At 43.1% G+C, this 26,290-nt stretch overlaps 1 long non-coding RNA gene across 1 annotated transcript; it reads right to left on the reverse strand.

Moving 5' to 3' along the window:
* Positions 1 to 2,197: 2,197 nt before the first annotated feature.
* On the reverse strand, positions 2,198 to 5,803 carry LOC138745917 (uncharacterized). Its single transcript, XR_011346602.1, has 3 exons — positions 5,721 to 5,803; positions 5,400 to 5,589; positions 2,198 to 3,368 (listed from the first exon to the last, which is right to left on the reverse strand). It is a non-coding gene; the product is annotated as an uncharacterized lncRNA (long non-coding RNA).
* Between the last annotated feature and the right edge of the window lie 20,487 nt (positions 5,804 to 26,290).

Genomic DNA, 26,290 nt, shown 5'->3' on the forward strand with positions numbered 1-26,290 from the left:
GTTTAGAAGGATGAGGGGGGGACATGATTGAGGTATACAAAATCATCAGGGGGATAGACAGTGTGAAGTCGGATTACTTGTTCCCAATGATGGGGGAGACGAGGACTAGAGGGCATAGGTTAAGAATACAGGGTAGGCCCTTTAGGACGGAGATGAGAAAACATTTTTTGACCCAGAGAAGTGTGAATCTGTGGAATGCTCTGCCACAGAGGGTGGTAGAGGCAGATTTGCTGATTATGTTCAAAAGAGAGTTAGATAAGATTCTAGTGGGCAAAGGAGTTAAGGGTTATGGGGATAAGGCTGGAAAGGGGTACTGATGGTAGTAATCAGCCATGATCTATAAAATGGTGGTGCTGGCTCGACGGGCCAAAGGGCCTACTCCAGCTCCTATTGTCTATTGTCAATTGTTTATTGTCTATTGAAACAGGTATTGGCTGTCCAACCTATCTATGACTGTCACAATTTTGTAGACCTTTCATCCTTCTAGACTAACCAAAGAGAAAAGCCTCAGCTTTGCCAACCTTGCCTCATAAGACATGCCCTCCAATCCAGGCAACACCCTGGTAAATCTTCTCTTCACTCTTTCCATAGCCTCCATATCCTTCCTATAATGAGTTGAACAGAACTGGACACAATACTCCAAATGTGGTCTCACCAGACTTATAAAGCTGCAACACGACTTCTCTACTCATATACACAATCCCCCTATTAATGAAGCCCAGAATCCTGTCGACTTTTTTAACTATCCTATCAACCTGAGCAACTCCCTTGAGGGATGTATGGACATGAACCCCATGATCCCTCTGTTCATCCACACTCTTAATTAACTGACCGTTAACCCTGCACTCAGCTTTTCAATTTGTCCTGCCAAAATGCATCACCTCACACTTGTCCAGATTGAACTCCATTTGCCATTTTTCTGCCCAACACTGCATTCTGTCTCTGTCCTCTTGCAACCTCTGACAACCTTCAGCTCCATCTACAATTCCTCCAATCTTTATGTCATCTGCAAACTTACTCACCCAACCTTCTGTATCATCATCCAGATCATTTATAAAAATCACGAAGATCAAGGGACCGAGAACTGATCCCTGTGGCCCTCCACTAGTCACTGCCCTCCATGCAGAGTACCTCCCTTTCACTACTACTCTCTGACTTCTTCCTGCAAGCCAATTTTTTTATCCAGACAGCCAAGGTTCCATTAATCACATGCCTCTTGACCTTCTAGTTGAGTCTCTCATGGGAGACCTTATCAACTGCCTTACTGAAATCCATGTAGACCACATCTACTGCCCTATCATCATCAATTTCTTTTGTCACTTCCTCAAAGAACTCAATTAGGCTCGTGAGGCATGACCTTCCCTTTACAAAACCATGCTGACTATTCTTGAGTAAAGAAGACCTATGTTTCATTGAAAAGAAATAACAAAAAAAACAAGAAAAAAAAACTGTACTGCCTAATTAAAAAACGGCAATAATTGGGGTCAAAAACCAAAAGTTAACTAATTTTACAAATTTTGAAAATAATTAAGAAATAAAACCCATAAGGAAACAAAATTAAGATTTATTTCAGTAGTGGAAATCTAATTTTTCCCAAAGTCAGAGAACCAATGAGTGTGAGTGGGAGGGGCAGCATATTTCCCTCTCATTAATATGGCCCTTCTAGCGATAAGGGAGGCGAGGGCAACGGCATGGGATTGTGAAGCTGTCAGTATCAGATCTGTTGGCCCACTTCTTCCAAAGGGAGCAAGAAAAGGATTTGGAGTCAAAGTAATGTTAAGAACAAGGTACAAAATACCCTTTCCCAAAAATTGGAAAGAGAAGGGCATAACCAGAACGTATGATACAGTGAACCTTCTTCAGTTATACATTTATCACATTTAAAAGAGAGATTAGAATAGAATTGAGCTAATTGGACTTTGGAATAGTGGGCCCGGTGTACAACCTTAAACTGTAATAATGAATGTCTGACACAAAGAGAGGATGAAGGCACTAGCTTCAAAATAGAGTCACATGCAGTTTCAAAAATTAACTGTTGAAAATCCTGTTCCCATAGTTTTTAAAATTCTGTCCATGAAATTTTTGTTATGAGCCCAAAACCCAGCAGCAATAAAAATTCACCAAGACAATGGTTACCTAAACAAAAATTGCTTTTAATTTTCTTTAAAGATAAGAACAAAATCAATTTTTACCTTATTACTATTAACTTAACCCCCTTCTAATTCTAAGCGCACATGTATGTAATGTGTATATGTTCAGGAAAGTTCTCTGTTTCACTGTCCAATCATTCACTTTTCACTTTTCCAAGTTCACCAGTATCAGCCACAGGATTCAACATTTATGATTTCCACCAGGTTCCAGTGCTTAAAGTTAAATGGTCACTACTCAGGAAGGTTCTTGTTGGTTTCAAAGAGAAATTTGTTGCTCGTTGGACACACACAAACTGATTTCCTCCAATCGGCCACTTCAGTGTTTTGCCAAAGAAATTTGCCCCATCATGGGTTTTCCAAATGATAACCTCTTCTTCAAGGTCACCACAGAGTTCGTCTTGTTTCCCTTATTTCAGGAGAAACACTTGAGCCAGCCATTTCCTCTTGTAAGGACTACAAACAAGGATTTTGAACAGGCTGAACTCAGAACTCACAACCCGTCTTCAAAATGGGGTCTTTCAACAAGCTGCCAGCTTGCCATGTTCCAGCCTCAACTTCTACAGTAGAACTCACTTCTCTCTCTGCCTCTCTCCAAAAGAGAAATCATCTGTTTGTTCTTTTTCTCTCTCTCTGCTTGTAAAAACCATATGACTTCTTACAGGGCTCCAAACCCAATCTTTGAAAGATCTTATCAGTATCTCTGAGCCTGGACTTTATTGTCCGTACACAATAGATCAGCATTCTTCATTGCTTCTGCAAAGTCAACCGGAGGCTCAACATCGAGCTTCAGCTAAGTTCCTGCATTTTAAATGAGATGTCTTTTGTGAAGTGTGGCTCTGTTTGTGAAGTATAACCTACACTAAACCTATCTCTTTTAAAGACATATTTTACCCATAACTATTCTAACATATCCTGTAACATTAGCCCTAGATCTTAAAAGTAATTCATGAAGGACTGATAACATCCTGATTTTTTCTGAACAACTAAACACTAGATTATCAAAGTTTAATATATTCCAAACAGTTTGGAATTCTCTGTTGGCCGATGCTTCCTTACATTTCCAATTCACCTTAAAAGCTACACAAACTCTCCTGGATACCAATTTTTCCATGGCAGGGTAACAAATCTCTTTCCTTCATTGTTCTGGTCCACATTTTCATCCAGGGCTGGTGATTTACAAGCTTCAACATGGGCATAGTCAGGACCAGCTGTGTAGACCTGTAAGGAGAAAGGCATTTCTTACAATGTACAATCCAGATCATTCACATTCCCTCTTTACCCATCCACTGGGAGTCAGAAGATCCTGCAAGTACTCAGGTCAGGCTCATCTCTGAGAAGAGAAACAGTCAACATTTCAGGTCTGAGACCCTTCCGACGAGGGATCACTGACCCCCTTCCTCTTCCGCAGATGGTACCTGAACTGCTGCTATTTCCACCATCTTATGTTCCACACTCCTATCATTCTCTGTGTGAAGAAGTTCCCGCTCATGTTCACCCTAAACATTTCCCCTTTTCACCTTTAATCCGTGTCCTCTGGTTTGTATCTCACCTACCCTCAGTGAAAAAAATCTATCTACTTTTACTCTGTCTACCCCTCTCATAATTGTAAATACCTCTATCAAATCTCCCCTCATTCTTCTACTTTTTTACCTGTTTAACCTTTCCCTGTAACTTAGTTCCTGATTTCTGGGCAACATCCAAGTAAATCTTCTCTGCCCTCTGTCTATCTTATTGATACCTTTCCTGTAGTTAGGTGACTAAAACTGCACACAAAACCAAATTTGACCTCACCAAAGGAGATGATGGTGGACTTCAGGAGAACCACGAGCGACCACTCTCCACGACACATCAACAACTCTGTAGTGGAGACAGTGGAGAGCACCAAGTTCCTTGGAGTTCATGAAACTAGAGACCTATCATGGACACACATCATCTTTTCACTTGTCAGGAAGGCGCAACAGCGACCTGCCGCCACTGCGTCAACCTTCTATAGGAGCTCTATCAAGAGTATCCTGGCCGGCTACATCACAGTGTGGTACATTGCGGCAGAGAAATGGATCTGAGGTCAGTCCGCAGGACCTTAATTGTGGCAGAGAGGATCATCAAAGTCTCCTTCCCTTCCATTAACGTGATCTACTTTGTCTGAAGAGGGCGCGCAAAATCATTGAGGACCCCTTCCACCCCGCACACAGCATCTTGGAGCTACTCCCATTGGGGAACAGATACCGCAGTCTCAGAGCCAGAACTACCAGGCTGAGGAACAGCTTCTTCCCATGGGAAGTGAGAATCCTGAATGACCAAAGGAACTGCTCCCACTAACCATCCGAGACTCTCATATTTACGAAACAACGTTATTCATTTACTTGTCCTGCATTTGTTTCATTTGTCTGAATGTGTGTTCTGTCTGGTTGTGTCTCTGTATTTTGCACCGAGGCCCAGAGAATGCTGTTACGTCGGGTTGTACTTGTGCAATCAGATGACAATAAACTTGACTTGAACTGCATTAAATTGAATTGTTTCTTGACACGTGCACCAAGATACAGTGGAAAGCTTTGTTTTGCGCACCATCTAGCCAAGTCAACCCTACTTAAGTGCACCAGTTTGCGCAAAAATAAAACAAAAGTGCTGGATGTTGTGTGACAGCAAGGCAAAGGGCACCAGGAATATTGTTAACTCAGACAAAATGCAGCATGTAGAGAAAAGCACGATAAACAGTGCATGGGCATCATCATGTACTGACGAGAGGTCCTTTCAAGAGCCCAATAACAGCCGGAAGGAATTGTCCTTGAATCTGGAGGTTTACCCTCATGTAGCTTCTGCCCAATTTAGGAACATGCAAGTCCTTGACCAGGGCATGATGGGGTAGGTACCAAGATGACTGATGGAACCTAGAACCAGTTTCAGGATAAGGGTTACTCGAATTACTCCTGAGATGAAGAAGAAATCTTCTCCAACATTAGCTTTAGAGGTTGTGCAAGTATATTCAAGGCTGTTTTTTTTTTAGTGCACAGCTGAGTCAAGAGTAATGAGAATTGGGCTGGAAAATGGAGCTGAACCAAATATTAGATCAACCAATTAACCATGATTTTATTTGAAAGGTGGAGCAGTCTGAGATCCACTGGGTCTCTTCCAGTTCCCATGTCTCAAGTTCAAATAAGTATACTGGAATGAAATATGAAAATCTGGAAACACCGTGATTGTAGTAAAGGTGAAGAAGGGCTCATGCCCAAAACGTTTATATATCTTTACCTCCTCTGGATGCAGTGTGACCTGCTGAGTTCCTCCAGCATTTTTGTGTTCTTACCATGTCGATTGGAAGGTCTTTTTGTGCAGATCTTCTAAACCGTAATCAGTAAAACAGCACTTTTTTTTTCAGTATGTGTAAGAGAATTTCGAAGGGCCCTGTTTACTTTTTTGGAGCCAGGCATCCGAATCGAACCTGCAGCAACCGAAATAACAAGCTATCAGTCCAAGAATTTGATTCACACCCACATTGGGAACAAGACAGACCACATTGCTGAGGGTGGGGTCGAACGGTAGTATAAAGTCATTCTCATTCTTTCCACTCACCTGACAGCAGCATTTACAAAACTGAACAGGCTGCTCAAGATAGTTCAGTCCATTTAGAATCTTAGTTGTGGCTTCGATCTGACACGTAAAAATCAGAGAATATAATGTCAATCTTGCTGAAGGACTTCAGTAGGTCTTGCAGCGTCCACTGGAGGTATAGATATGTTTCTGGCATGAGCCCTTCTTCACTTTTACTACAATCACAGTGTTACTCATCACTGATGACTCATTCGAACGAACCCAGGGGAACATGACAGTAGTGGAGAGGGCCAAGAACTTCAAATTCCTGGGTGTCAACATCTCCGAGGATCTGTCCAGGAGCCTCCATATTCATGCAATCACAAAGAAGGCTTGCCAGTGGCTAGACTTTGTGAGGGGTCTGAGGAGAATTTGCACGTCTCCGAAGACACTCGTAAACTGCTACAGGTGTACCGTGGAGAGCATTCTAGGCTGGTTGCATCACCACCTGGGTTGGAGGCACCAACTCTCAGGACAAGAATAAACTCCAGAGGGTTGTTAACTCGGCCTGCGACATCACAGGCGCAAGACTCCACTCCATCGAGGATATCGACATGAGGCGGTGTCTTTAAAAAAAAGCAGCCTCTATCCTCAAATCCCCCAACCACCCAGGCCACGCCATCTTCACTCTGTTACCATCGGGAAAAAAGCAAAACACAGCTTTTTCCCCACTGCCATCAGATTCCTGAACCAAAGACACTGCCTTACATTTTATGTAGTTATTTTTATTTATCTTATAGTAATGTCGTAAGATGGTTCACAATATGAACATTTGCACTAAGACGCTGCCACAAAACACCGAATTTCATGGCTTGTTCATGACAATAAATTCTGATTCATTATCTTTACCTCCTCTTGCTGCTGCAAGATCTACTGAGTTCCTTCAGCATTTCTGAGTTTCTCCAACGTTGTGTTTTTACTTCAGTTACGGTGTCTGCAGACATTCCTGTTTTACTCAAGTCAAGTCACGTTTATTGTCATCTGATTCTACAAGTACAGCCCAATGAAACAGTGTTCTCTGTTCTTTGGTGCACAACGTGCAGACACACGTCCAGACAGAACACACATATAGACAAACAATACATAAGCAGGACAAGTATTTGTACATACAAATAAATAAAGAAATATTGTTTCATGAAAATGAGAGTCTCAGATGATTAGTGCGAGCAGTTCCTTTGATCGTTCACCATTCTCACTGCCTGTGGGAAGAAGCTGTTCCTCAGCCTGGTGGTGCTGGCTCTGATCCTCCTGTATCCCTTTCCTGATGGAAGCAGCTAAAAGTTACTGTGTTCAGGGTGGAATGGGTCCTCAATGATTTTGTGTGCCCTCTTCAGACGACTCCAGTGGATCGCGTTAATGGGGGAGGGAGGCTCCACTGATCATGTCTGCCTCTCTTATGGTCCTCTGATCCATTTCTCTGCAGCAACCGTACCACACTGTGATGCAGCCGGCCACTCTTGATAGAGCTCCTGACATCATGGCCTTGGCCGATTCAGTCTTGGCGGGAAGTGCAGTCGCAGTTGCGCCTTGCTGTCATAGGAAGTTGCCTGCAACAAAAATCTGGATGTGCATGTTTTCAAACTAGTATATATTTTGGCTGAGGGGAGAAAGAAGAGAGTGTGACTGGCCTGGAAAGCATCTTGTAATGTTTTTTTTACACTTGATCTGCAGATGCTGGGATCTGGAGTAAAATGCAATCCGTTACAGGAACAGAGGATCGAGGCAAAAAGAATGGTTTATATTTCTGGTTGGAACCAGAAACATTGACAATTCCTCTTCTCCCTCTGACTCTCTGAGGTCATCCAACAAGTGGGGGTTGTTTTTCCTCATTTAATGCGTCAGCTAGTTTCATAAGGCATCGGAAATTGTAGTCAGAATCAATTGATACGCGTAATGATCTGAGATGTTGGAGCGCTGGCCTGTAAGTCAATACAGAGGATCAGCAAAACAGCTGAGAAGGTCATTGGGGCTTCCCTTTCCTCTATTGACGACATTTGACAGAAGTGCTGCTTAAATAGGGATCAAAGAATTACTGAGGGCCCTTCCCATCAAGCGCACAGTACCTTTGACCCACCACCATCAGAAAGGATGCACAAGAACCTCAAAATCAGTGCTGCCAGGCTGGGAAATAGTTTCTTCCCACAGACTGTGAGATTGATGAATAGTATCCTACAATAGAGTAAAACATCCTAAAATGTTTAGACATATTCCTTTTTATTATTAAGACAAATAAGTAAAGGGGGTTTGACTACAGATAACGGATCATATCACAGAACAACATGATCACATCAGAGAAGTATAAAATACCTTATACAAGGGAACTTTAAGTGTATTATTTGTAAAATTTTTGTATTCAATATCATTTTTTAGACATAGTATGAGTTACGATTTAATTGTTTTTTTTTGAAAATTTGATTTAAATTCTGTATCCAAATACAGAAAATGACGATCATCTATTTAAATCAGTTATACATGTCTCACAAATTATACCCTAATAAATCCCACCAACCCCTCCCCCCAAATAATAATCCCCAAAATAAAAAGAGAAAAGAAAGAAAAGAAAAAAGACAGAAGCAATAGTACAGAAAAGTTAAAAAATGGAAAAAAAGACCAAACCTGGTTACCAAAATATCATCACCATTTACACAACTTTGCCTTCTCAATACCATCATTTATTTATCCCAAGGTTTCATGAGGTCTATAAATTTATAAATTCATACCTATTGGCACAAAATTTTCAGAAAAACATCATATTTATTCCTAAATGATATGTAATTTTTATGACGAATACATCTATGTACTTCTGCATGCCATAATGCTAAATGGAATCTGATTTCCATGTAAATGCTATACATTTTCTTGCAACTGCTGGCACAATCTTCATAAATTACTTTTGGAAATAAATTAATTTCAATTTTTATCTTACTGCCAAAAATTTGCCCATAAAAAAAAGCATTGGATCTTGTAGAAGTTTAACTCCTGTAACTTGTTCTAGAAATTTTCCTAATTCTCTCCAAAATCATCTCGATTTTGAACATGACCACGCATAAAAGTGCCTGTCTCTGGACTACACCTAAAACATTTATCTGATAAATCTTCTTTTAATTTATTTAGTTTTTGTGGAGTAAGATGCAATTGATGTTAAAAATTATACTGAACCAATCTCTATCTAATATTTATTGCGTTTTTCATGCTGTCAGAACATAATTCCTGCCAATTTTAATGAAGTGCTCCAACAATAGTGTATTCCTCTCTCCCGATATTAATCTCAGTTCCCATTTATATATAAAATATTCTGATGGCTTCTCTCCTATCTTATCCATCTCTATTTTAATCCATGCTGGTTATTCTCCTTCATAAAAAGAAGAGAGAAATCTCATTTGTGTGGCTTTATAATAATTTTTTTTAAATGCGAAAGTTGCAGACCTCCCAATTCATATTTCCATGTAAATTTTTCTAACAAAACTCTTGAAATCTTGCCCTTCCAAAGACATTTCCTTACATATTTATTTAGTTCCTGAAAAAAAAATTGCAGAAGAGATGTAGGTAATGTTTAAAAATATACTGCACTCTTAGAAATATATTCATTTTTATACAATTAATTCTTCCCAATAATTTCATCCAATTTTTGAAAGTCTTAATAAATTTTCTTAAGTAAAGTGGTATAATTCAACTCAAGCATATTATTTAAATTATTACCTACTTGTATCCCTCAATATTTTATTTCATTCAATGGCCATTTCAATTGAGAATCTGTTTTACACTGAGTGTAATCTCATTTTTATCCAAATTTATCTTATATCCAGATACTATTCCAATGTATTGAGTGGTGCAGTGAATAACTCACAACAGAAGTTGTCTGTGAGCTGAACCAACAGAACTGTTTATTGAAATCTTCGAGGAGTTTTAATCATTACAGTTGGCCCGCTATCACAATCACCCGACCTCTGAAGCCATGTGCCTCCCAGAATTCTTTGTCCCACCTGGTCCTGATCCTGCAGGGGCCCACAACTATGGATGCTGGTTTAATAATGGAGTGGCATGGTTTGCCACATAAAACCCCCAAGAGTTCAGAAGTGATATCGCAGTCTCACCTACACGGATAGAATGGCCCGGCAGATGCCCCCTGCGCTGGGGGAATGCCACCTGTACCAGCTGATGTAGGTCTAGATCCCGGCTTAAGGCAATCTACCAAAACTGTTTCTTGCCTGCCACCAATGTCTAAAACAAACATGGAGCTGTCATTCCATAACACCTTGAAAGGACCTTCATTTGGCCATTGTAATGGTGTCCTGTGCACATCCCTATGCAGGAATACATAAAGGCCGTCCTTGAATTCAAGCGGAATGTATGAAGTTGTAGACCCATGCCGGGTGGTCAGGATAAACCCCAATGTACCTTAAGCATGTAAGTACCAAAGTGGGAGATTCCAGCTGCCCACATGCTGACAGAATGAAATCCCCTGGGACTGTTAGGGGGGCTCCATAAACCAGTTCTGCAGAGACGTAGCTAGATCTTCCTTTGGTGCGGTACAGATACCTAAAAAATACCCAAGGCAGTTTATCTATCCAATCTGGTCCCTTAAGATGTGCATGAGAACCTTTCTCATATAACGGTGAAAACGCTCCACTAAGCCATTGGACCGAGGATGATAAGCTGTCGACCGATGCAGTTGTGGACCATAACCCGGACGTAAACTCAGCTCCTCTGTCAGAGGAGAAATGCATGGGTAGTCCGAAACACACTATCCAATTGGCGATTAGGGCTCTCGTACAAGCAGAAGCTAAGGTATCAGAGAGCGGGACAGCCTCTGGCCTTCTCACAAACCTGTCTACTATTGTGAAGAGGTGAGTAGCGCCCTTGGACAGAGGCAATGGGTCGACAATATCCACGTGGATGTGATCAAACCTGAGCTGTGTGGGCGCAAACACCTGTAGTGGGGCTTTGGTGTGGCACTGAACATTTCAGGTCTGGCACTGGATCCTTGCTTGCGCAGGCCACACCACTTGAATTTGCCTGCCATGAGGCTTGTTATCATCCTGATTGAAGGGTGAGTCAAACTGTGCATGGCATCAAACACCCAATGTCACAGCGCAGCAGATACAGTGGGCCTCGGTTGGCCGGTGGATACGTCTCAAAGTAGGGAGGTACTTGATGGACCAAAACGTATGTCCTCCATTTTCAGTCCCGAGATGGCCGTGCGATACGTGGCCATCTCTTCATCCTCCTGCTGAGCTGCTGTCAAAGCCTTGTAGTCTATACCGGGAGCAGGCGAATGGAGGGAAGCGATGGCGGTGCGGGATAGTGGGTCGGCGACTAGATTGTTCTTCCTAGTGATATGATGTGTTTTATCGTAGTCGTAAATTCTGAAATAGGTTGTCATGCTGACCACGGATCTGACATCTTGGCAAAAGCAAAAGTCAATGGCTTGTGATCCGTGTAGACTGTTAACCTTCTTCCCTCTAGGAAATAGTGAAAGTGCCGTATGGCCAAGTAGAGGGCAAGGGGCTCCCTGTCAAAAACGCTGTACTTTTGCTCCAGTGGTGTCAAATTATGACTAAAGAAAGCTAGGGATTTCCAGGTGCCATTGATGAGCTACTCCAAGGCCCCGCCTACTGCAGTGGCCTCAGTTACACGAGCACAGTAGCTCTTGTTAGCACTCCTTTGGCTGTCTCAAATGTGGCCACAGCCTCGTCATTCCATTTCAACTCCTTGAGATGTCCAGACAGGAGTTTGAAAAGTGGCTGCAGCTGGCACGAAAAGATGATAAAAGTTCATCGCGCCAACAAACTCCTGCAGGTTTTTAATGGTAGAGGGTCTTGGAAATTTGCAAATGGGCTCGACCTTGGAAGGTAGTGGAACTGCTCCGTGCTGACTGATGTGGTGGCTGAGGATCTGGCATTTGGCCAGGTCGATCTCTAACTTGTGGTCATCCAAGTGCTGACATAGTTGATGGAGATGGGCCCCAGTGCTGCTGCCGCGCTAAGGTTATCGTCCAAATAACGCAAGCCCCAGTAACTGTCCTTTAGGTGTTGAAATGTCTGAGCCGCCTTTTTTAAACCGAAAGGCATACAGAGGAATTCAAAAAGCTCAAATGGGGTAATCAAGGCAGTGTTAGGAATGTCTTCCAGGTGAACTGGGTTCTGATGGTACCTGTGCACCAGGTCGATTTTGGAGAAAATCTTAGCACCGTGAAGGATCGCAGAGAAATCCTGTATATGGGGAACCTGGTAACGATCTGCCACGGTGATGTCATTCAAATGCCCACACGGACTCCACTCTCCAGACGCAGCAGTGAGCCGCAAGGAGTGGTGAACAATCCTCATTTCCTCCATGTGTTGAAATTCATCTTTAGCCAATCACAATTTATCCAGACGTAGCCTGTGCGCTCGAACAGGCAGGGGATGTCCATGAGACGGAATGTGGTGCTGTACTCCATATTTTGGTTGGGTCATTGAGAACAGCGGAGTAATAATACTGGGGAATTCCCCTAGGATTCTGGTGTAGTCATTGTCAAGAGCGTGAACGAGTCAAGGCAAGGTGTAGACAACGCCGCGGGGTACAAGGCAAGGGACTTGAAAGTCTTCGAATTAAGTAGGCGGCGACCTTTGAGATCAACTAGAAGGGAGTGTGCTCGCAAAAAAAAAAAAATCAGCTCCCATGAGAGGCTGTGATACATCAGCAATGGTTAAGGACCAGCTGAACTGCAACGAGCCGAAATTGAGTGGAATTGTCTGTGACCCGTATGTCCGGATGCTGGCGGCCATGAGAGGAGGGCCCTTCTTTCCTGAATGTGTGTCTGGGCCAGAGAAACATGCTAACCCCCACTCCAGTGTTGACCAAGAACCTGAGTGCCAATCCCAGAAGAAAAGGAGGTTGGTCTAGTGGCAAGCCGTCACGGCCACTACCGACGGCCGGCCTCAGCGTTTCCCGGATTCGCGCAGGGGGACGGCAGTGGTGGGCTGCAGCTCCCCATCTCTGATGGTAATAGCGCCACTAACCTCTGTCTGTGCTCCGTCCGGGCGAGTCTGCTATCCAGGGCAGGGTTCATGTCTTTTGCTGAGGCACCACTACACACCCAACTGAAAGTCTGCCATGCTGCTTAGTGTGCCACAATCCATCAGCATGGGCTGCTAAGCAGCGGAGGTCGTTAAAGTCTTTGTCTGCAAGCAGCAAACGGACATCTTCTGGGGTTTGCTGAATAAAATGTTGCTCAAAAAGCAAACAGGCCTCGTGTCCTTCCATGAGGGCCAACATCTCATTCATTAGTTCGGAAGGAGTGCGGTCGCCCTCTGGAGAAGTCGTGCTGCCCCATTGCATCAGGAAAGGCCGAAAGTACATATAAGCAGGATTTTGATGGCTTCATGCCTATCGTTGGCTGGAGACTGGCATAAGATATCGACAATACGCCCCGCAGTGTCCTGGTCCAGCGATGTAATGACATAGTAGTGCTTTGTTGCATCAGCAATAATCTGGCGTAGATGGAACTGGGCCTCGGCCTGCTCAAACCAGACCTGTGGCTGTGAGGTCCAAAGTACTGGAAGTTTGAGCCCACCAACATAGCGAGTGGTGCAGTGAATAAAGGACAACAGAGGTTGTCTATGAGCTGAACCAACAGAACTGTTTAACGGAATCTTCGCAGGAGTTTTAATCATTACAGTTGGCGTCCTATCACAATCACCCAACCACTGAAGTCATGCGCCTCCCAGAGTTCTTTGTGCCCCCCGTCCCCCTCCCCGGTCACCAGGAACTCTTGATTCAACAGGGGCCCGCAACTACAGATTTGATAATGGAGTGGCGCGGTTTGCCACATCTATTCTTTTAACCTTAAATATAATTTACATAATGAATTTTCCAGTTCCGTCAAATAAATTATTACATCATCTGCAGACAAATTAATCTTGTATTCCACTCTAAAACCTTTCATTTCAGGGTCAGACCAAACCAATTCTGCTAATGGTTCTATTGCACGATTTAATTGTTTAATTCTTATAATAATGGAATTTGATGTCCTGAATGAAATAGGTTATCTAATAATTATGGTTCTACTTCTAATCTACAATTGATATGGGACATGCATATGATATGATTTGATTTGATTTATGTAATTCCCTTGTGTCAAGTGTTTTTGTTAAACTCAATAAAATATTTTAAAAAGAAAGTCATATTTATTTTAAAATTATATGTGTTTATATATATGTGAATACCATGTGCTGCGTATTGTGTATGCACGGTGGCCTGGAGAAACGGCCGGTTCGTCTGATAATGAACTTGAACTTGAACTTGGGCAACATTCCACCAAATGGACGGAACTGACCCGAAACAGGCCACATCCAAATGATCTGAAGGACCACTTGCACCTCATACATATCGTACTACCACTAGTAATTATCTTCAGGATTGTTAATTCCATTTTGATCGCTAAACTGAATTGAAAACACAATGTACTCAGTAATTTTCTTTTTCATTTTAATTCCTAAAAATGATTTCAATTAAGAGTTTAAGCAACTTTTTCCATTTATTTTTTAACTATTTGTTGCTTTCTTGTTTAATATTCAACTAAGAAGGTGCATGGTACGTTGGCCCTCATTAATCGTGGGATTTAGTGCGAGACCTTGGTTGGACCCCACTTGGAATATTGCATCCATTTCTGCTCTCCTCATCACAGGAAAGATGTGGATGCTACAGAGAGAAGGTGGAGGAGAGTTACAAGGGTGTTGCCTGGATTGGAGAGCATGTCTTATGAGGATAGGTTGAGGGAACTTGGTCTTTTCCCCTTGGAGCGGAGGAGGATGAGGGGTGACCTGATAGAGGTGTACAAGATGATGAGAGGCAATCGATTGTATGGATGACATGGCTAACATAAGGGGGCATAGTTTTAATTAAGGACAGGGATGTAAGAAATATGTTTTGTACCAAGTGGTGATGCATTGCCAATGGTGGTGGAGGCAGGTACAATAGGATCTTTTAAGAGACAATTCCAGGGAGTTGTTAGAGTAGGTTATTAGGCCAGCACAACATTGTGGACCGAAGGGCCTGTACTGTGCCATGGATTTATATGTTCTATGTTTTGAATGTTTTGATGCCTCATTATCGCAGGCTCTAACAACCCTACTAAATAAAAGAATAAGAGCGCAATTGTAGAGAAGAGAATTACAATGAAAAGAGGATCAAAATTTTTCTTGTTATGATCAGCTGCAATTAGCAGACATCCTTGTCTGAGGGGGTGAGGTGAAACCAAACAGCAGCAGCAGGGAAACGGAACAGATCTCAATGCATGAGGGCCTGTGGATGTGCAGAACAATTTTATTCAATGTCACCAATGTCAAGGCTCACACAAGAAAACCTCCGGAAGATGCTGGAAATCTGAAATAAAGTCAGAAAATACGGAAAATATTCGGCACTCAGGCCACATCAGCTTTAGCGAAAGATCCGGGACATGAAACGTTGAAGTTTTATTCTGTCCACAGATGTCAACTGAGTCGCTGGATATTTCCAGAATTCTTCGTTTTTTATTTCATTTAGAACATAGACATTATAGCACGGTATAGGCCCTCGGCCCCCAATCTTGTGCTGACCTATATAAACCTACTCAACCATCTGTAACCATATAACCATTTACAGCACAGAAACAGGCCAGTTTGGCCCTACTGCTCAATGCCGAACATCATCTCCAACCTAGTCCCACTGACTCTCATTCAGCCCATAACCTCTCCCGTCCATATACCTATCCAACCTATCCTTGAATATTAACATTGATCTCGCTTCTACCACCATTGACGGAAGTTCATTCCATACCCCCACCACTCTTTGTGTGAAAAAATTTCCCCTTATGTTTCCCTTAAACTTTTCCCCTTTTACTCTCAATCTCCCCCACTCTCAGTGGAAAAAGCCTGTCCACATTGACTATCCATCCCCCTTATAACTTTGAATACCTCTGTCAAATCACCCGTGTCTTCTCCACTCCAGAGAATAAAGTCCCAACCTGCTCAACCATTCCCTGTAACTCAAACCCTGAAACCCCGACAACATTCTCGTAAACCTCCTCTGCACTCTCTCTATACTGTTTATTATCTTCCTGTGATTCGGCGACTAAAATTGCACACAATATTCCAAATCTGGCCTCACCAATGCCTTATACAATTTCAACATAACATCCCAACTCCTGTGTTCTATACTCTGATTTATGAAAGCCCAGGCGTGGCCAAACTTGTGTAATGTAAGAGCAACGTACCATAAACTTCAGATGTTTGAGAGCCTCAAGACATGAGAATAAATATTACACAAATGTTTTTACATGCATATTTTGTGACAATAATTTTATATAATACATGTACATAATTATATTTGTTCATGTATGTAATTTTTAAAGAGCAAATTTATATTAGTTTTAATAATCAAAAAGTAAACAAAAAATTAATGTAAGGAACGTGGAAAAGATACAAGTCGGACAATTTAATTACATTGGAGTAAAATTATAAAGTAAGATAGAGAGTCATAAATGACCTCCACAGCTTCTAAAATCTTATAACTGAATTATTAAATGAATAACAGATCTTTTCCATGTTCAAACAGGATAAGATGTCACGTAACCACTGATCTTGAGTAGACGGGGCAGCGCCCTTCCATTTCAGTAAAATCACATGCCTCAGGCAAAAGAAACAGCACGTCTCTGAACCAGTGCTAAAGAAGAATCATTCCCTCCCATTGTGCCGAAGAGAGCCACCAGAGGATTCGGTGTTAGATCTATATTGAAAATTTTTGACAAGGTATGGAAAGCCTCTCTCCAGTATTTTTCAAGACTAGGACAAGCCCAGAACATATGAGTTAATGACACTTCTCCCTTCTTACACCTTAAATTTTTTTGAATCTTCGTTTTTCTTTTAATACCAGTCATGTATAACATCTGGCAACACTGTTAGGTAAGGGATTTGAGTTTTTTCTCCTCCACTGTTTTATTCTTTCCTTCTTTTAATTGTATTATTAGAGATTTTTTTCTACAGAAGATACTATTTAGAATATTCATTCTGGATATGATTTACAATTTATGTATGTTAGTGATATACAGAATATCCTATTTAGTTTATATAACTGCCCGTACTACCTTAATGAATTGTACCCTTTTTGTTTGTATAAGTCCCTTTTTGTTTGTGTAAGTTCTTTATTAAAATAAAAAAAATATTTTGAAAAGAAAATAATCAAAAAAGTTTACAAACCAAATATTTTGTTTAAATGGATAAGTCCACTTTTGGGGCATCGGGAGCTCAGATGGGAGGACAGCCAGGGCATTGGGAGCTTGGACATGCGGGCAGGCGGCCTGGACTGTGTGGTATGTTTGAGTTTGGGGCGCCTGGAGCTCAGATGAGAGTGGGGCCGGGGCCTAGTCGAGGGTCCACATTCAAGACATCAGGTGCTAGGTGAGAATCTGTGACCAGGGCATCAGGAGCTCTGGAGGGCGGGCACCCTGGATCACATGCACGCTCCGCTAATTTCACTGCCCGCAACACAGCCATGCATGCCACAGCCTCTTTGATGGGCATCCCATCCACAACCAGTCACTCACTTCCCCACCAACACACTTTAGCAGCTGTTTGTACCCTCTACAGGGTGCACTGCAGCACTCCACTGAGAACTCACAGAGAATTGTGAGCAATTTTGAGCTCCTCATTTGAGAAAAGATGTGCTAAAGTTGGAGAGGGTTCAAAAGAGGTTCACTTGAATGATTCCAGAAATGAAGGGGTTATCATAGAAGGAGCATTTGACAGCTCTTGGCCTATATTCATTGGAATTTTGGAGAATGAGGGGAGTTCTCACTGAAACATTTCGAAAGTTGAAAGGCGTGGGCAGAGTAAATGTAGAAAGGTTCTTTCTCTTGGTGGGAGAGTCTAGGACAGTGATTTTCAACTTTTTTCTTTCCACTCACATACCACTTTAAGTATTCCCTATGCCATAGGTGCTCTGTGATTAGTAAGGGATTGCTTAAGGTGGGATGTGGGTGAAAAGAAAAAGGTTGAAAACCACTGTTTTAATCATGACTTGTTATGTGACGGTTTCATAACTCCAAAGGAAATGGGCCAAATGACAATTTTTCTCCAGCAAAATATTTCAATAGCAATTGGGTCTAGAGCAGTAATTCTCAACCTTTTTCTTTTCACCCACATACCACCTTTTGCAATCCCTTACTAATCACAGAGCACCGATGGCATAGGGAACTTAAAGTGGAAAGAAAAAGGTTGAGAACCACTGATATAGGACAAGAGGGCATAACTTCAGGATTGAAGGGCATCTGCTTAGCACAGAGATGCAAAGGAATTTCTTCATCCAGAAGGTAGTGAATTTGTTGCCACAGGTGGTTGTGGAGGGTCAAGTCATAGATTTTTAGGTTCTTGATTAGCCTGGGCACCAAAGATTATGGGGAGAAATCCGGGCAGTGGGGTGGAGTGGGAAGATGGATCAGCTCATGAATGAATGGTGGGACAGACTCAATGGGCTGAACAGCCTCTTTCTGCTTGTGATGTTCTCCCATTTTTCAGTCATTTTATTTGTGTGGGACTGTCCCTTTAGGAGAACAGATTCAACAAACCTTTCAAGTTTTGGAAAGTTACTATGAACTAGCAGCTTTGAAGACAGCATGTTCTGAAAGTTGATATATTTGCAGAGTGAGGGGAAGAAGCCCTAGAGAAGCCAGGAGCACAGATCATGTGACCCACTTATTGAAAAGACAGTACATAGTTTTCTCAGGAGACCATTTTAAGAAGGCAACACAAGAGTAAAGAGTTCTTTGACCTCCTCCAGCTCCTATTGTCTATTGTGTGATTATAGACAAATTGACAGATTTCCTCCTGTTAGTTATTGAAGAATGAGAAGATAACTTCGTGACCAAAAAGAGTGAAGGTCACTTTTTGTCCGAATGACCCATAAAAAAGGTTCTATTTGCAGAAGAAATACTGTGCTTGGATGGTAACCAGAGTGAGAGTTCCTTGAGTTCGACTGACCCACAAAATGAATTCTAGAAGCTTCGTGAGCATCACTTGCTTCGCATCCCCTACGCCACCTGAACAAGGGTTTTATGAGTTAATCAACATTCTGTCACTCACTTCATGAACTACTCATTTCATCTAAGGCCTGGTTGTCTGATCCATCTAAATCCTAAATGTCGCATTCATCTGAGGCCTGAGTGTCGCATCAATTTCAAACCCATGTGTGATCACTGAATTTCCAAAACTGAACTTTGAACTGCTTTCTGAGAATTGGGCCTTGAGCTGTAGAGACTTGGAGTATTCCACACACACCAGTATATTCGTGCATATCTGGGGTTTAAATGAGATAAGAGTAGATAGATTTTGTTAAGTTTAGGTAAGTGTAAATAAATTGGATGAGTTATAACGTTGTTAATTAATAATTTAAAATATTAGTTTAAATATAACACCATCTGGGCTCATTTTTATCGCTGCTGTCATGCACGTAATACTGCTCCTTTGTCTTCTAACTGACCAAGACTATATTCCATCTCTGCGATCTCTAACCAGACACTGCCTTTTGCTTTCTACTTAAAGGTTCAAAGATTCCTTTTATTGCCACGTAATAATACACTAAAAATGTAATACACGTGACATACTTCAATTTTTTCTGCCATAAGGCAAGCAAAGAGCTGCCATGGGCATTGCCCGGCGCCCCTAACAATACAAGAAAGGTCCATATTAATGGACCAGTTGAATTGCAAGGAGAGAGAGAGAGAGAGGCACTCATAGGTTGGGGATAAGAGTTTAAAAAGGAGCATTTGCAGGGCTCGGCGCTTTAGCAGATGAATCGAATCATGATTCATTAGCAGGAACAAATAAAAGTAAAGCAGGCACAAGCAGAGTGGCCATTGTTGGAGTAGCCAGTGTGTGAGTGGTCCAGTGTGTGAGTGGTCCAATGTGTGAGTGGCCCAGTGTGTGAGTGGCCCAGTGTGTGAGTGGTCCAGTGTGTGAGTGGTCCAGTGTGTGAGTGGTCCAATGTGTGAGAGGTCTAATGTGTGAGTGGCCTAGTGTGTGAGTGGCCCAGTGTGTAAGTGGCCCAGTGTGTGAGTAGCCCAGTGTGAGTGGCCCTGTGTAGGAGTAGAGAGTTAGAGGCTTTGGCTCAAGAGGCTTTGGCAAGCAGAGGCTTCGGATATGCAACAAAGTACAGACAAGGTCAGGCCAAGATCTTTTCATAGCAACCCAGAGTAGGTAATGGAGATGGCAGCTATGGCAATGGAATGCATGTGGGAAATCTGGGATAGCATAAGTGTCCCTGATGACTACACCTGCAAGAGGTGCATCCAGCTGCAGCTCCTTACAGAGCATGTTAGGAAACTGGAGGTGAAGCTGAATGAACTCTGGATCATTCGGGAGGCAGAGGGGGTGATAAATAGAAGCTATAACGAAACAGTTGCACACTAGAGGCAAGAGGGATATAAATGAGTGACTGTTAGGAGAGGGAAGGGGAATAAGCAGTCAGTGCAGAGCACCCCAGTGCCATTCGCCTCTGCAATAAGTATATAGTTTTGGATGCTGTTTGGGGACGGGGATGATTGACCAGGGACAAGTCGAGTGATCAGGCCTCGAGCACAGAGCAGAGTCTGGCCCTTTGGCTGAGAAGGGAAGGAGAAAGGAGAGCTCTAGTGATTGGGGATTCGATAGGGGTACAGACAAGAGGTTCTGTGAACAAGATCAAGACTCCTGGATGGTATGTTGCCAGGGTCAGGAATGTCTCAGATCATGGATAGGAATAGGGATGAGATCCTGAAGATGGAATATAGGGAATTTGGATGGAAGCTAAAAAGCAGGTCCTCAGAGGTGCTGCCTTGTTTAGTAGGGGGATGTTGAGCGCGTTGAAAGAACCAAAGACTTGTTGATCCAAACCAAGGCTTTTACTAACTAGAAGACTGGAGCATATCACATGTAGGTCAACCAGTCCAGAATGACCTGGTCTGGCTCGGAGCAATCCTTGAAGACCTGCCAGTAGGTGTGGCTACGCTCTCAGCCAATCACAGTAATCCTACACTACCATCTGTACACATTGGTGAGAGAATCTGTACTATCACAGGGGATGGGAACTAGATTGAGAGGGCAGTGAATAGGGCCGATGATAGATACACTGTGCAGCGAGATTGTGAGGGAGGATAGGCAGTCATTAGGGCAGAAGTGCAAATGTAAGATTAACGATTTAACTTGGGGTCCCTTGGAAACAAAGTTGATAAGGGTGATGAATACAGCACTGAAGGTCTTATATTTAAATATCTGCAGTATACAAAATAAGGTTAAGGACTGAGTAGGCTGGATGACATTGTGGCCATCACTGAGTCATGGTTGAACGAAGACCACAGCTGGGATCTAAATATCCGTGGACACTTAGTGTATCAGATACTTAGTGTATCAGATACTTAGTGTATCAGATACTTAGTGTATCAGATACTTAGTGTATCAGATACTTAGTGTATCCGCGGACACTTAGTGGATCAGAAGGACAGGAAGGTAGGCAAAGGGCGTGGGATGGTTCTGCTGGTTAAAAATGGCATTTAATTTTTGGAGAGAGGAGACATGGGATATGAAGATAGAGAATTCAAGGCCTTCACTGATCACAAGCCACTGATCTTCACCTTCCAAAATGTATCGGACCCGTGGTCAGCCCAACAACAGGCACTTGGCCTACGTGTCCGAATTTACCATGAACATACAGCACATCACGGGGAAATGCAATGTGGTAGCCAATGCTCTATCATGCCATGCAATCGAGTAGGTGCACGCCCTGTCCAAAGGGGTCGATTACATGGCTCTTGCCAAAACACAGCAGCAGGACCCGGAGATCCCCGGCCTCAGGTTGGAAGAGTCCCCGTCGGCCCAGATAACTTGCCACTGCTGTGCGACGTCTCTATCGGCAGCCCCCTACGTCCTGGCTGCGTGGAAGCGCCAGGTTTTCAACGCCATCCACAACCTGGCACACCCCACAATCTGCGCCACAGTCAAATTAGTGACTAGAAGATTTGTCTGGCATGACCTATGTAGACAGGTCAGCCCAGTGGGCCAAGAACTACAAAATGCAGATTCACACAGACTTTTGAACCAGTGTTGCGCCGGTTCAGCCACGTACACATCAACATAGTGGGGCTGTTACCCGTTTCCCAAGGGTATGAGCTACTTCTTGACCAAAGGTGACCGCTCCACAAGGTAGCCGGAAGCGATCCCGCTGGCTGATACAACCACAGAAACCTGCACCAGGGCACGCATTGACATATGGGCATCCAGATTCAGGGTCACAGACCACCTAACCTCGGACAGGGGGGGCACAATTCACCTCTGAGTCTGGACAGCACTGGCTAAATTTTTTGGGGACACAGCTCCACCACACCGTGTCGTATCACCCTCAGGCCAATGGGTTGGTGGAGTAGTTTCACAGGCACCTCAAGGCAGCCTGATGGCCCAGCTCAAGCGTCCCATCTAGATAGGCAAACTCCCTTGGGTCCTGTTGGGAATTTGTACCGCGCCAAAGGAGAACTTTAATGCCTCGGCAGCGGAGATAGTCTACAGTGCACCTTTGATCATTCCCGGGGAGTTCCTGGCCCCTGATAAATGCCTGGAAGACCCGCAGCAACCCTCGAGAACCTGCGGCGAAAATTGGGGTCCCTGGTCCCGTGGCAACCCCCACCACACAGCCAGTCCAAACATCACATCCCCAGGGACTTAAAGACTTGTCAGTATGTATTTGTGTGAAGAGGTGAACAATGGCCAAAGGAGTTGGGAGTCTTTGTGCAGGATACCTTAAAGGTTAACCTTCAGGTTGAGTCGATGGTGAAGAAGACAGATGCAATGTTGGCATTCATATCTAGAGGAATATGATATTAAAGCAGGGATGTGATGTTGAAACTTTATAAAGCACTGCTGAGGCCTCACTTATTTAAGAAAGGATTGGAGAGGGTTCAGAAAAGATTCACAAGAATGATTCCTGGAATGAAGGGATTATGAGGAATGTTTGACGGCTCTTGGTCTGTACTCCTTGGAGTTCAGAAGAATGAGGGGGGACTTCATAGAAATATTTCAAATGTTGAAAAGCCTGGTAAGAGTAGATGCGGCAAAGATGTTTCCTATGATGGGGGAAGAATTGGACAAGAGGGCACAACTTCAGGGTTGAAGGGTTCCTATTTAAAACAGAGATGCAGAAGAATTTATTTAGTCAGAGAATGGTGAATCTCTGGAATTTGCTACCACGGGTGGTTATGGAGACTGTCATATTTTAAGGCAGGGATTGCTACATTCCAGGATACAGGAGTTCGTGCTGAGGGAACGCACTGAGGCTTGGCTCAGCCAACATGTCTTTATGGGGAAGGAGTGGAGTCCTTCTGCTATTGGGGATTGAGGGGTATGACCGAGGGGAAGTCCCTCTAACAATGGAGGGGGGTGGGGGGCGAAATGACAAGGAAAGTGACAAATGGAGAGTGACAGAAATGTATGGATATGACACTTAGGGTGTAAATAATTTATCATGAATAAAGTTTATTTTTGGGAAAAAAAGATTAATTGCTGGCTCAGCCTGTGAAACCCAGATCGCTTGAATGAATAATAGATCTCAGGAACTGATTCTATTAATGCTTGTGATGTGTCCTAGTTGTCATTACCAGGCATGTTGTGAAGGTGCTGAACTCGTTCATGAAATGCCCTCACCAGCGATGTCCAGGTTCCCCGCCACTCACACGGTCTGATCAACACATTCCGTCATCCCTGACTGTAAATTACAAAGGCGGTGTACTTGTTTACCTTCTCACTGGCACCAGAGGGCTGTTTCACCAGGCGGGGCTGATTGTCAGACCAGTTTTCTCCGGTGTTGTTGCACAAATTAACCAAAATGTGTGGAGGTTTGGCTCTGAATACGGATCCCAGTAGTTGTAGATTCAGGCCTATTCCTGCTGAACCCCAGGAGAGAGCAGGAACAAAGCCTGTAGAATAACATGGTCGGGAAGGGAATCTTGTCACACCAGACCCTGGGGTGAGAGAGCAAGACCTCCAATTATTCATTCTCAATATCGCTGGAGCTTTTTCTCTGTTCAAGTGTCATCTGATTCCCTTTTCAAAGTCTTGGAGCATAGAACATAGAAGCACAGTACAGGCCCTTCAGCCCACAATGTTGTGCAAGCCCATATAAACCTACTTAACATACAAAGCTTTCCCTACCTCACTCTCTATTTTTCTTGCATCTACATCTTGAATTTAAGACTGATTTAAATGTCCCTATAGTTTCAGCTTCCATTGCTACCCTTGGCAATGCATTCCAGACACCCACCATTCTCTGTGTAAAAAACATACCCCTGACACTCCCCTAAACATTCCTCCCCTCACCTGGTACAGATGTCCTCTGGTGTTTTCTTTTGGATTAAGTACCATCTGTCTTTCAAGTTTCTGATCACAACAACTCACTACGAGATAAGTTAACCAGGAACATCTGCGGACACTGGGGTTGAGGGCAATGCCCAAATGTACAGGAGCTGTTTAGCTTCTCCAGTACATTTCTGTATTGCCCCACATGATAAAGCTCTGTTCTCTTTGCTGACTATTGTAAATCTGCTCCATTTGGTTACAAAGCAGTTGGGAGGAACCACTTCTCCCTGCCTGTGGGTGCAGGTCAGTGGGACCAGGCTGAAGAATAGGGTGACCGGATTAGTGTAGCGGTTAGCACAACGCTCCTACAGGGGTCCGAATTGGGCGCTGTCCGTAAGGGGTTTGCACTTTCTCCCTGTCTCCACTTGGGTTTCCGCCGGGTGCTCCGGTTTCTTCCCACCCTTCAAATAAAAAACGTACGTGGATTGTAAGTTAATTGGTGTATCTTGTGGACATGGGCCGACGTTACCACGATAGTGGGTTGTTTAAAGGAAGGAGATGAGTCAGCGTACAGGATGGCGATTGAAAATGGGCTGTACATCTGATAGTTAAGCGCAGACTAGAAGTGCTGAGTGGCCGGTTGTAGTCCACCAAGCCACCCAAGAGCAGCTGGAGGGAGCAAATACTGTCAAACATTCAAACTCCACACAGACAGCTGAACCAGATCTCTGACGCTATGTGAGGCAACGGTTCATCTGGCTTGTTGTGAAATAAGTTGAGATCTTTCGGCCCCAATCCCTCTCATCATGCACCGTACAGGATGTAACTGCCTCACTGCCAGCGACAGCTGATGTGGGCCTTGATACTCCATCCTCCAATGTATATTGATAGGATTCTCCGTGTTGCTGCTTGCAAAAGGACTGGAGGCGAATCTCACATTTATACATACACGCACACACATGTATACATATACGTACACACATGCATACATACATGAACACACATGCATACACGCACACACACATGTATACATATAGGTACACACATGCATACACACACATGTATACATACATGCACACAGATGCATACATACATGCACACACATGAATACATAAACACACATATATATATACATACATGTGCACACATGTATACATACACACACATATACATACACGCACTCAAATGCATACATAGACACACACACATATATACATACACACACACATGCATACATACATGCACACACATGCATACATACACACACATGCATAGATACATGCACACACATGCATACATACATGCACACACATACATACATACACGCACACACATGTATACATACATGCACATGTATGTATACATACACATACGTATATGCATACATACATGCACACACATGCATACATACATGCACACACATGGATACATACACACATGCATACATACATGCACACACATGGATACAAACATACACACACATGCATACATACACACATGCATGTATACATACACGCACACACATGCATACATACATGCACGCACATGCATACATACACACACATGCATGTATACATACACACACATGCATACATACACGCAAACACATGCATACATATACACACATGCATACATACATGCACACACATGGATACGAACACACACACATGCATACATAGACACACATACATATATACATACATGCACACACATGCATACATACATGCACACACATGCATACATACACGCACACACATGCATAGATACATGCACACACATGAATACATACACACATGCATGTATACATACACGCACACACATGCATACATACACGCACACACATGGATACAAACACGCACACACATGCATACACACATGCATGTATACATACACACACACATGCATACATACACGCAAACACATGCATACATATACACACATGCATGCATACATGCACACACATGGATACGAACACACACACATGCATACATAGACACACATACATATATACATACATGCACACACATGCATACATACATGCACACACATGCATACATACACGCACACACATGCATACATACACGCACACACATGGATACAAACACGCACACACATGCATACACACACATGCATGTATACATACACACACATGCATACATACACGCAAACACATGCATACATATACACACATGCATACATACACACATGTATACATACACA

This window comes from Narcine bancroftii, chromosome 1, assembly GCF_036971445.1.
Source record: "Narcine bancroftii isolate sNarBan1 chromosome 1, sNarBan1.hap1, whole genome shotgun sequence".
In the NCBI taxonomy this organism is placed as follows: Eukaryota; Metazoa; Chordata; class Chondrichthyes; order Torpediniformes; family Narcinidae; genus Narcine; species Narcine bancroftii.